This window comes from Rosa chinensis, chromosome 6 (genome assembly GCF_002994745.2).
Source record: "Rosa chinensis cultivar Old Blush chromosome 6, RchiOBHm-V2, whole genome shotgun sequence".
Classification (NCBI taxonomy): Eukaryota; Viridiplantae; Streptophyta; class Magnoliopsida; order Rosales; family Rosaceae; genus Rosa; species Rosa chinensis.
Genome location: NC_037093.1, coordinates 5,026,300 through 5,037,106, shown reverse-complemented (window position 1 = coordinate 5,037,106; position 10,807 = coordinate 5,026,300). Strand labels below are relative to the sequence as shown.

Here is a 10,807-nt window from a genome sequence, read left to right as displayed (position 1 = left end):
AAGGGATGTCCTTGTGAAGTTTTTAGTATTACAGATCATCATATCATGACCTGCATATCCCAAACGGTCATGTCAAAGCCTATATGTGTCGGTGTCCTAAAGGTCATCTCTTATGATGTCATTGGACATAATTACTTGAATAGTGGTTACATATAACCTACTAGAGCGACACATAAGCTTTTCTAATACTCATTTTTGTCCGTGGTCATTAGAGGTAATGCAAAGGAACTTATGTCCATTCTCACTATGTGTTTCCACCTAAAAATCATTGGCTCTTATATCTTTAGAATAATTAAGTTCTAATTTAAGATGTGTCCAAGACATGAAACAGCAGAATGGATACTTTATTAATAATAGCCAATGATTACATCAAAGTCTCTCGACCAAAATCTAATCCAAAATAAAAATCAAACTTAGACAAATCGTAGTCACTCAATCCCTTCGGTAACTCCAATTAAACATGACCAAGAAAGTATGAAGTGATGTCGGTGGATCAAAACTCGCTTAAGTACCACTAATCTCAACTAGTTTCCAAGACATCATACTTAATTAGGTGAGCCGAGTGAGAAAGAGTTAAGACAATTGTCATATATTGATTTCAGGAAAAATTGCCATTACAAAATTCTTGGAAAATAAAAGACTATACGAAAAATCTGTGGCATTTTATCTTCATCGCCAGATTTAAAGTCTCATTTAACTCAGTGTCCTGATCACCTTGATCAGATACTCCATAAAATACCATGAAGAGGATGTTCTCTTGATTGCGGTGTACTGACACAATACATATGGTCTCTTGGACCAATGACGTTGGAATAGCATCACCATGGCCAAAAGTGGCGCCAGAGTGTCCAACCCTTATACCGTCAATGTCATGACTCCTTTGGTCATGTATTCTCCAATATTGGTGATTACCTTCTTGAGCAAGTTGATCATATGGATCATATTATCCATGTCGACATCTCCTAGCTATTGAACGGTGCTCATGGTAGCCATCTTGAGGCCTACCAAATTCTCTATTCACAAATTCATGGTTTGTGATCCGTCCTTCGTTGATTAAGATTTGATAGAATTCAGATAATCTTAATTTAGTGACGGGGAAGGTATTTAGGATTTTCTCAATCAATTGTGCTTTCGAACAATATTCCATAACTATTTCAAAGTTAGAGAAGCGGAGATTATTCCATCGTCCTTTTAAGTTCAAAATATCGTGAATGTTGACTAAAACGTTCACGAAGCACTACCCAAAAGTTTCTAGCGCTATCCTCATTCATGTACTCAAACTAGAGTGCCATCTCTATGTGGCGCTTCATCAAGGTAAGTGCCCTGGAATTATCTATCTCAGTTTAATAGTCTTGAGCGATTCCTTTAGGACAGGGCTCTTAGATTGTAGGCAATAAATCAAGGGCAATTAGGTGGAGATCAACATTATGAGTCCGCATGAAGTATCCGATACCCGTAGAATCCAATGGAGTAAAATCGAGCTCGTTCAAGTTTGACATCCTAAAAAGGAAAGCAAGAACGAATTAGTTTCAGAGTCAATGCTTCCAAGAAAACTAATATAACATTTCTAAGCCTTAATGATACCAAGAAATTGATTTCCAAGAATATTTGGATTAGACAGAAACAATGATGTTTGAATGGTCAAATTTTGACGCTCACGAACACTCTTAGTCAGCAACTTACGAACGCTCTTCGTCCGTAATATTTTGATGCTTCACAAACGCTTTTAGTTCATGGTTTACGAACGTTCTTAGTTCGTATAGCATGAATCCCCATGATTCTACTTTCATAGAATCGAACCCAAGTTACAGAAAGCTGGGATGTAGAAGAAGGGAGGTTACAAGTCCCCGAAGAAAAAGAAGAAGAATTTAAAGTATAGAAAGCAGGAACTTTAAATATAAAACTACTTGGTTAATCGGAGCTTGAAACCTTGAAACTTGAATGCTTGGGAGCTTGAACAAGTTGTTGTTGATGGAAGAGGGGGTAGAAGGGCCGAGGATAGTAGCTAGGTGCGCAGGGATGGCCGGCGGCAATTGGTATTGGCCGAAACAGGGAAAAATTGGCAAAAAGGTCGTTTCTGCAGGTAGACTAGTCGGTCTGGCGGCTGATTCGGGCGTTTCTAGACCGATTCTTTGAGCTCTGCTTCCGGTTCCTGAATCCTGGGATGAAGACCCTGCTACTAACAAAATTTGGTGGCAATCGGAGGTCTGGAACTTGGTGAACCGGTGGAAAGATCGCTGCGGGTGGTTTTCGGCTTGCGCTGGCCGGTTTAGCATGTTTCTGACAGGTTCTGGTGGTGTTGCCGCTGATTCTGGATTCCTGGTGTCGAGGACTTCAAAGTGTGTGGTAGGGGCTGAAAGTGACTCAAGGTTTCGTATTCTGATTTAGGGTTTTGGCTATTAACTTTAGGTTTAGGGTTAGGGCGTCATGCTGATAACGTGTTTAAGGAAAATAGATGTAAGAGAGATTAATGAGAGAATTGTGTTGTATTCATTGATAATAGGAGCCCTATATATAGGGATTTACAAAGTACATAATCTTGGAGTACAAGGATTCCTATTCTAACTCGGAGTAGGAAATCTCTCCTATTACAACTATAGAACTAATCCTAGTTTGACAAGGCACACTAAAGTCGAATATCCTTCAACATAATGCCAATTGTTTATGAATTTCTGTTCAAAAATACTTGTGATCAAATTAATTTCCTACCAAAAGGCAAAGCAACTAATGTTTGTCACTTCATATTCGATTCGTTTATTAGAATGAATGTTAATATATAGTGGATTTACAAAGATATCCGTCATTATTTCTATTTTCTATGCAACAGGATAGTAGGTTCAATTGGAAATGAGCACAGAGAGCTCTTCACCTCCTCGGTGGAAATATGATGTCTTTTTGAGTTTTAGAGGCGAGGATACTCGAAAGGCTTTTACAGACCATTTATACACTGCATTGGATCATCAAGGAATCATAACTTTCAGGGATGATCCTGAACTTCACAAAGGGGAAGCTATTTCTCCAGCACTTTTTGCTGCAATTGAAGAATCAAGATTTGCTCTCATTGTTCTCTCACAAAATTATGCATCGTCAACATGGTGCTTGGATGAACTCGTAAGAATTGTTAAATGTATGAAAGCAAGAGAAACGGTTCTGCCAATTTTCTATGATGTTGATCCCTCTGATGTACGAAAGCAAACAGGCAGCTTTAGAGAAGCCTTCGCTACTCATGAAGAAAGGTTTAGGGATGACAAAGAGAAAGTACGAAGGTGGAGATATGCTTTAACTGAAGTGGCAAGTTTCTCTGGGTGGAATTCAAAGGAATGGTACGCACATACTCTTTTCTTTTTGTCTCTTTCTATTAATTTATAGTAGTTAATTTTTGCACTCTTCATGTTATTCACAAATAATATAGGCAGATAACAAATTCAGCTTATGAGGCTTTTCAAATCTCATTCCAAGTATATAAAAGAAATCGAATCCAATGCAGAGACATTAACATAAACTAAATGTTCCCATTCTGTGTTGTAGGTATGAATCAAAGCTCATTAGAGATATTGTTGAAGTTATATGGAAAAAACTGCAACCTACATCATTCATTTATGCAGAAAATCTAGTTGGAATTTACTCAAGATTGCAGCCAGTCAATTTGCTTTTAGGTGCAGGGGTGGATGACGTCCGCTTCATTGGGATATGGGGAATGGGCGGGATTGGTAAGACAACTATGGTAAGAGTGGTGTATGAGAGAATCTCTCGTGAATTTGAATTTAGTTTCCTTCTGACCAATGTTAGAGACTCCGTTGAAAAAAAGGTCTACTTAATCTACAAAAGCAACTTCTCTCTGGGATTTGGACAAAAAAGGCTGACATATCAGACCTTCATGAAGGAGCCACCATAATAAGGAGGTTGTTAGGTCACAAAAAAGTTCTTCTCATTCTTGATGATGTGACCCATTCAAGGCATTTGAAATATTTGGCAGGAAACCAAGAGTGGTTTGGTTCAGGGAGTAGAGTTCTCATCACAACTAGAAATGAGCATTTATTGATTGAACATGGAGTGGAGAGAAGATTGAAGGTTGAGGAATTTGATGGTGAGGATTCTCTCCAGCTTTTCAGTTGGAAAGCATTCAAAAAAGGTTACCCTGAAGAAGATTTTCTTGATTTGTCTAAATCTGTCATAAATTATGCCAAAGGTCTCCCTTTAGCTCTTGAAGTATTGGGCTCTTTTTTGCATGGAAGAGATCTAAGTGAATGGAACAGTACATTGAGAAAACTACAAAGAGTTTATAACCTTGAAATTTTTGACATACTTAAAACTAGTTATGATGATCTAGATGATGAAGAGAAGAAAATATTCCTAGGCATTTCATGCTTCTTTTGTGGAGAGAACCAAGATCGAGTAACAGAAATACTTATCAGTTGCGATGTATCTGCGATTATTGGAATAAAAGTTCTTATTGAAAGATCTCTCTTGACTATTTTGCATGGAAGACTATGGATGCACGATTTGCTTCAACAAATGGGTCGGGAAATTGTCCGCCGGGAATCTACTAATGAGCCAGGCAGGCGCAGTAGGTTATGGCAACCTGAAGACGTCAAACATGTCCTGACCAACAATACTGTAAGAGATTTAGTGTAAGACAATTTTAGTTATGTTTGCTAATGAAAAGGTAGTCTAATATTCTTAATTTCTTAACCCTAATATTTTATATTGGTGATGTTTAATAGGGAACATAAGCTATAGAAGGCATTATTCTGGACTCAACTGAGCTTGGAGTAACGGTGAGGGTGAATGCTAAATCCTTTTTGATGATGAACAGATTGAGATACCTGGTCATTAAGAATGGGAACTTACCGAATGGGCTTGAATGTCTTCCTAATAGTTTACGGATTCTTAACTGGACCGGGTATCCCTTGAAATCTCTTCCATCACATTTCAACCCTGAGAAGCTATTAGAACTTGAAATGTGTTGTAGTTGCATTGAAAATTTTCCTTTGGAAATAGAGGTATCAAGTACTTGCATAATATTTCATTACTTACATACGAAATTGTTGTATATAAAAGCTGATTTTCTCATGCTTTTACTTGACAGCCTTTATACAATTTGAAAACTATTAAACTCAGCGGCTCTTTGAATCTTATCAACACCCCCAACTTTAATGGCATGCCACATCTTGAGGTTCTGTTTCTAGAAGGTTGTACAAGATTATATGAGGTTGACCCAGGGGTTGAAGTGCTTGAAAAACTTACGATGCTGAGTTTAAAAGATTGCAAGAATCTCGTGCATTTTGCAAGCAGTGTACGTGGCTTAAAATCTCTCGAAGTTCTTAATCTTTCTGGTTGCTCAAAGCTTAGAAAACTACCAAATGACATTGGTCATTTAGAAAGTTTGGTCGAGGTTGATGTGAGTGGAACTTCTATACGAGAACTACCTTGCTCAATTGGCATGCTTGAACGACTTGTTTCTATGTCCTTGAGAGATTGTAAACATCTTGTGTGTCTTCCAAGTAGTGTAGGAATCTTAAAATCTCTCAAAGATCTCAATATTTCTGGTTGCTCAAAGCTTGACAAATTGCCAAATGAGTTGGGCCATATAGCTTGTTTGGAAGAGGTTGATGCGAGTGGGACTTCTATACGAGAGATACCTTGCTCTATTGGCATGCTTGAAGGACTTGTTTCTATGTCCTTGAGAGATTGCAAAAATCTTGTGTGTCTTCCAAGCAGTGTAGGTGGCTTAAAATCTCTCAAAGATCTCAATCTTTCTGGTTGCTCAAAGCTTGATAAATTGTCAGATGAGTTGGGTCGTGTTGCCTGTTTGGAGAAGCTTGATGTGAGTGGAAGTGGCATAAGAGAAGTGCCATCCTCTATTGGTCTTTTGAAAAACCTCAAAAAATTATTTCTTGGAGGATGTATGGACAATCACATAAATCATGGAATATGATGTTCAACCCTTTTCAGTTATTGCGAAAAAGAAGTCACATTCCGGCAGGATTGTCGTTGCCCAATTTTTCTGGTTTGCATTCATTAACCATACTGGAACTAAGTGACTGCAATCTTTCTGAAATTCCCAGTGATTTTGGATGCTTATCCTTGTTAAGAGAGTTAGATTTGAGCAAAAATCAATTTGTTAGACTACCTGAGAGCATCGGGCAACTCTTTAGACTTGAATGTCTTCACTTGGATTCATGCTGCAAGCTTCAGGCTTTGCCAGAGCTTCCAACTTGTTCATGTGTAAACATCAACAACTGCATTTCATTAGACACATTAACCAATCAAATAAAGAAATTGATGAGTGTTAGCTGTTTCAAAATGGTGGACAATGAAAGCTGTAAAAGCTCAGCGCTTTCATTGCTAACACGCTACCTTAAGTTTGAACATTGGGGTTCTTCAGCACATTCTAAACCTCATTTTAGCTTTGCCTGGTGTGTTGTTTTTAGACTCCTCAAACCACTCCCGCCTTTGGATGAATTTGGCTTACGTTGCTTATTGATGGCCAATGGAGAATCCTTGGGTCGCTGTTATCTAGGGTTTGGGGGAAAGTGGGGTATACCTGTGTTGGATCACATTTGGTTCTTGGACGATGCATAAGAGAAGTGCCATCTTGGCAGCGATCATCTCATCCAATATCTCATGAGCTTTGTTTGCATTGTAAGTGTAGCTCGCGAACTCATGTTTGGTGAACACCACTGACTTGAGCTTTACCAGCTCTTTGCTCAGCTTTAGCTGTTTCAGCGTTGATGCTTTCTTCCCGGTGAGCTCTAGCGCTGCTACTTCGTCCTCTTCGAACTCCTCAACCTCTGCCAGGCCGGATTCCTCGCTCCTGTAATAAGGATCATAGGAGCTTAAGTAGTGGTTCACAGCTGCAACAGTCCCCCATTTCCCCGGAATGTAAGTTCCTTTGGAGGAATTCTTCATGGCATCCATTTCTCTGAGCAAGTGCTCAAAGCTTCCCACTTCCGTGATCAGCTCCCCCATGGAGCTGAACATACTCTTATGCTGCTTCTTATGCTGGTGAGGCTCTAAGCCTTTGATCGCCAACTTTACCAGCACTTTTTCAGGGAGAATTATGTTCAACCTCCCCTTTTGGATCTGGAAGTGCTGAAGGTATGCGATAGTGGATTCAGTTGGCTGCTGAGCCATTTCGGTAAGTGAGGCCAGATCTACCTTCGGCTCAATAGTTCTGAAGGTCTCCTTGAATAGCTTCTCCATCGCTGGCCAACTCGAGACTAATCCTGGTTGTAACTTAGTGAACCAGGTAAAGGTAGATCCTGATAAAGAAGTGGCGAATATATTACACTTCAGATTGTCGTCGTTCTGGTACTGGCCACACTGTACTCGGAACCTAACCAGATAGGCCGCTGCATTTTCGACCTCTTCCCCCGAGAAAGTAGAGAATGTAATGGCCTTGTATCCTCTAGGATAAGGCGCCTGTGAAATATGTGGTGGGAAAGGCCCCTGATAGGCCTATTCCAGATTATGCCTCTAGTTCGCGGCCCTGATCATAGCCTCTACCTCGTCCCTCCTCACATATCCTTGATGAGGAGGAGGTGGCGCATAGACCTCTGTTTCACCAGCTGGCCGGGGCAAAGATTGCATCAACCTGAGAGGTGACGCCTGCAATGTAGAGGCTATTGGCGCCCCGTCGCCAACGCGAGCTGACTGGAACTCCAAGCCGACCGCCGTTTAACCTTTTACGGCCGCGGTGTCCTTCGTGGAACTTCCGACTTGGTCACCTCCTCCCTGGGTTTCTAGGGTTTCTTCAAATGTACGTTCGACCCCATCGCTGTCGTATTGAGTAGCTCGGGCTAGATCGGAGGAAGTTCCTGCTCTAATCCTCGAAGTTCTGCTCCCTTGTATTACTGGCGATGCGAGCTTTTCCTTTCCAGCACTACCATGAGTATTCACCGCTAGCCTGGCTGTCGCGAGATCACTAACCCAGGTGAGGTCGAGTTGCCTTCGCTAGCTTTTTCACGAGCATTTAGTGGCACGTATTTGCCAGATGCGAGGGATTGCCCTATGGAGCCTAGAATGGCGCTGGGGTCTCCCAATGTTTTGTATAGAACCTCCTTGACCTGGTCTAGATCGATCTTCTACATGGTAACCTGGGTGGCGAGGTTGGATCCCTCATTTCTAATGGCCGCAATATCTATGGCAATGTGTTTGCTTGCTTCCAACAGCTCTTCGTGGTTTTTCTGCATTTTTTGGTTTATGTTATCCACTCACCCTTGTGTCATTTGTGCCCCTAGCTCAAGCTTTTTCATTGACGTTGTGAATTCGTCGAGCCGGCGGCGGTCCTCTTCAAGGCCCTTTTTCATATTCTCATGGTACGCAACCGAATTTTGTTGGAGAATACTGAGCCGCTCTTTTAGGGTTGCATTCTCGGGTACGAGAATGGGCACGTAGTCGTCAGTCGCAGCCGTATTAGCGGCTACCTGAGTAACGTTAGACATATCGCTAGCCTCTTTTGACAAGACCCGCCCCGGATTTCACCCATGAAATCCGAAGTGGCCCTGCGGGACCCACCTTAGAAGAAATTCTACCAAAAATTTGGCGGAACTTCCCCCAAAATGGGCTACCCAAAACCTATAGAAAGCATATACACTTCTAAATCAATTCATCCTTATGCTCCTGGAGCCACCCTGCTCCCCAAATCAACATCATCCTCCAATTCACAAAATACAAATCTCAACTTGAATAACATAAATCTCATCGGTAATCAGAGCAATTCTAATAGAAAGGTATATAAGGAAAACCTAATTCAAGGGCAGACACGGAAGCCATGCTATTGACTATGCCTCAACTCCGTGTACGCCCGACCTCAACCAATTTGCCTGCAACTGGGCATTTGAAACCGAAGGGCCCAGGGGAAAGTATTGAAAATACGTTAGCGTGAGTGGACAAAAATAAACAATTTTTAAACAAAAGGGATTTTATACTTTCCCACATTATTCATTAAAATTCTCCAGATGCATGCAATAATTAAGAAAACGATCCACGAGAAGCTCCGCTCAAGAAAAACTGACTGAAAGGAAAGATCGAAATTCCGATACTCAACAGAATAAGACCAGCCTCGCTGGTTAAACGGAAATCGGACTAGGCCCCGCTAGTCAAGTAATGATAGGACATGGGGAAGAGATATCACCATAAGGGCAATGGAGCCTCCCAGGCTCTACCCACCCTCGACTGCCACTCACACATAGATTGTGCGAGGAGGAGAACTAATAACCTCGACTTCCACTCACACATAGATTGTGTGAGGAGGAGAACATTACCTCGACTGCCACCCACGTGAAGAGGAGAATAAATCACCTCTACTGCCACTCACCAACACAAAGTAAGTGAGGAGGAGAATAAGCTACCTCAACTGCCACTCACCAACACAAAGTCGGTGAGGAGGAGACCTAATCACATGACCCGGGTATGGTGAGGAGAAACCATCGAAAACCAGTAAATCTGTAAATCCATAAGGCTTCTCCAAAATCTCTCAAGATAAAATCCATGTATTCAACGACGTGACCGCGCACGCCAAAATAGTCTCGAAATCATAAACAAATGGGCGAGAATTAATTAATCATTATAATTTCTTTAGGAAATCCCATTTCCGATAATATTCCAGAAAATCTTGAAATCATCATTAAGGCATTTCCAATGCCAAAACCGAAAGTCGATAAATATATTTAAGAAGTAAAACGATAACTCAACGGCGTGTCCCACATGCCAAAAATATTCTCAGGTCAATAATGATTTAGCAAGGAAGTTCAATAATGAACTAATATTCCATCGAAATCCCATTTCAAAAATCTTTTCAAAAATCTCATTAATAAAATAAATATGAGAGAAATAAGCATTTCAATGACGTGACCCCGCACGCCATAAAATCTTCAAATAATCATATAACCAAATCCCTTTTACGAAAATAACCATATGTTCGAAAAAGTAAATTGATAAATAAATAGAGCATATTCAAATAAATAAATGCATGCATCATTTTCTTAAAAACAAAAGTCCATTCACAATACTATTCCGACGATCACGCATTCGTGTTTCGGCATAGAGCAATAGCTCGGTACGTCATCCTGTACATAATTATATTCCGTGAATAATTCTTCAATAATTTAATACGATTCCTAAAATCAATTACTCATAATTTCATCTCCCATTCCCCTCGGATTTAGCCCAAATTATTCCACTAATACCAATTCGTTAATTTAAAGGTTCCAAGGCAGAACCGAGAGATATCCGACTGTCGGATTCTCGTAATTCAATAATCGAAACCTTGAACTTCAAAATTCATAAATAATTCCAAGTTTCTCTAAAAATTACCAAACTTCACATACAAGCTCTACACAATTTATAGGATTTAATGGGCTAAAAACCGGAATTAAAACACTGCCCTATGCGCCTCCACGCGCCACCAACAGTGGCAGCGCATGGGCCCCACGTGCCACCGGCAACCACCTCCGATGACCACCAAAATTTGGCAGCACCATCTACTCAACAAACCCAACCTCTTTCTCAACTACAACAAGTTTCAATTTTACCTAGAAGAGCTCCAATTTGGCTGGAGAAAAATTTCCAGAAATTCCAAGAACCCTAGAAATTGAAATTGTTAATTCGACCTCTACACTGCAAATTGAAATGAAAGACCTTAGGGGAAATGATCTATGTCAAAAACCGAACCTTCAACACCAATTTGGTGGCCGGAGACTGCTGGAATCGGAAAATATTGGCGTTGACTCAAAACTGCTACAGTGACTGTCATGTTCTTCTCGTTGCTGCACCTTCCACAATTCATATTAAGCTACGAAAC

At 40.6% G+C, this 10,807-nt stretch overlaps 1 pseudogene; it reads left to right on the top strand.

Moving 5' to 3' along the window:
• Positions 1-2,827: 2,827 nt before the first annotated feature.
• LOC112170629 lies at positions 2,828-5,938 on the top strand (annotated as a pseudogene).
• Positions 5,939-10,807: the final 4,869 nt, after the last annotated feature.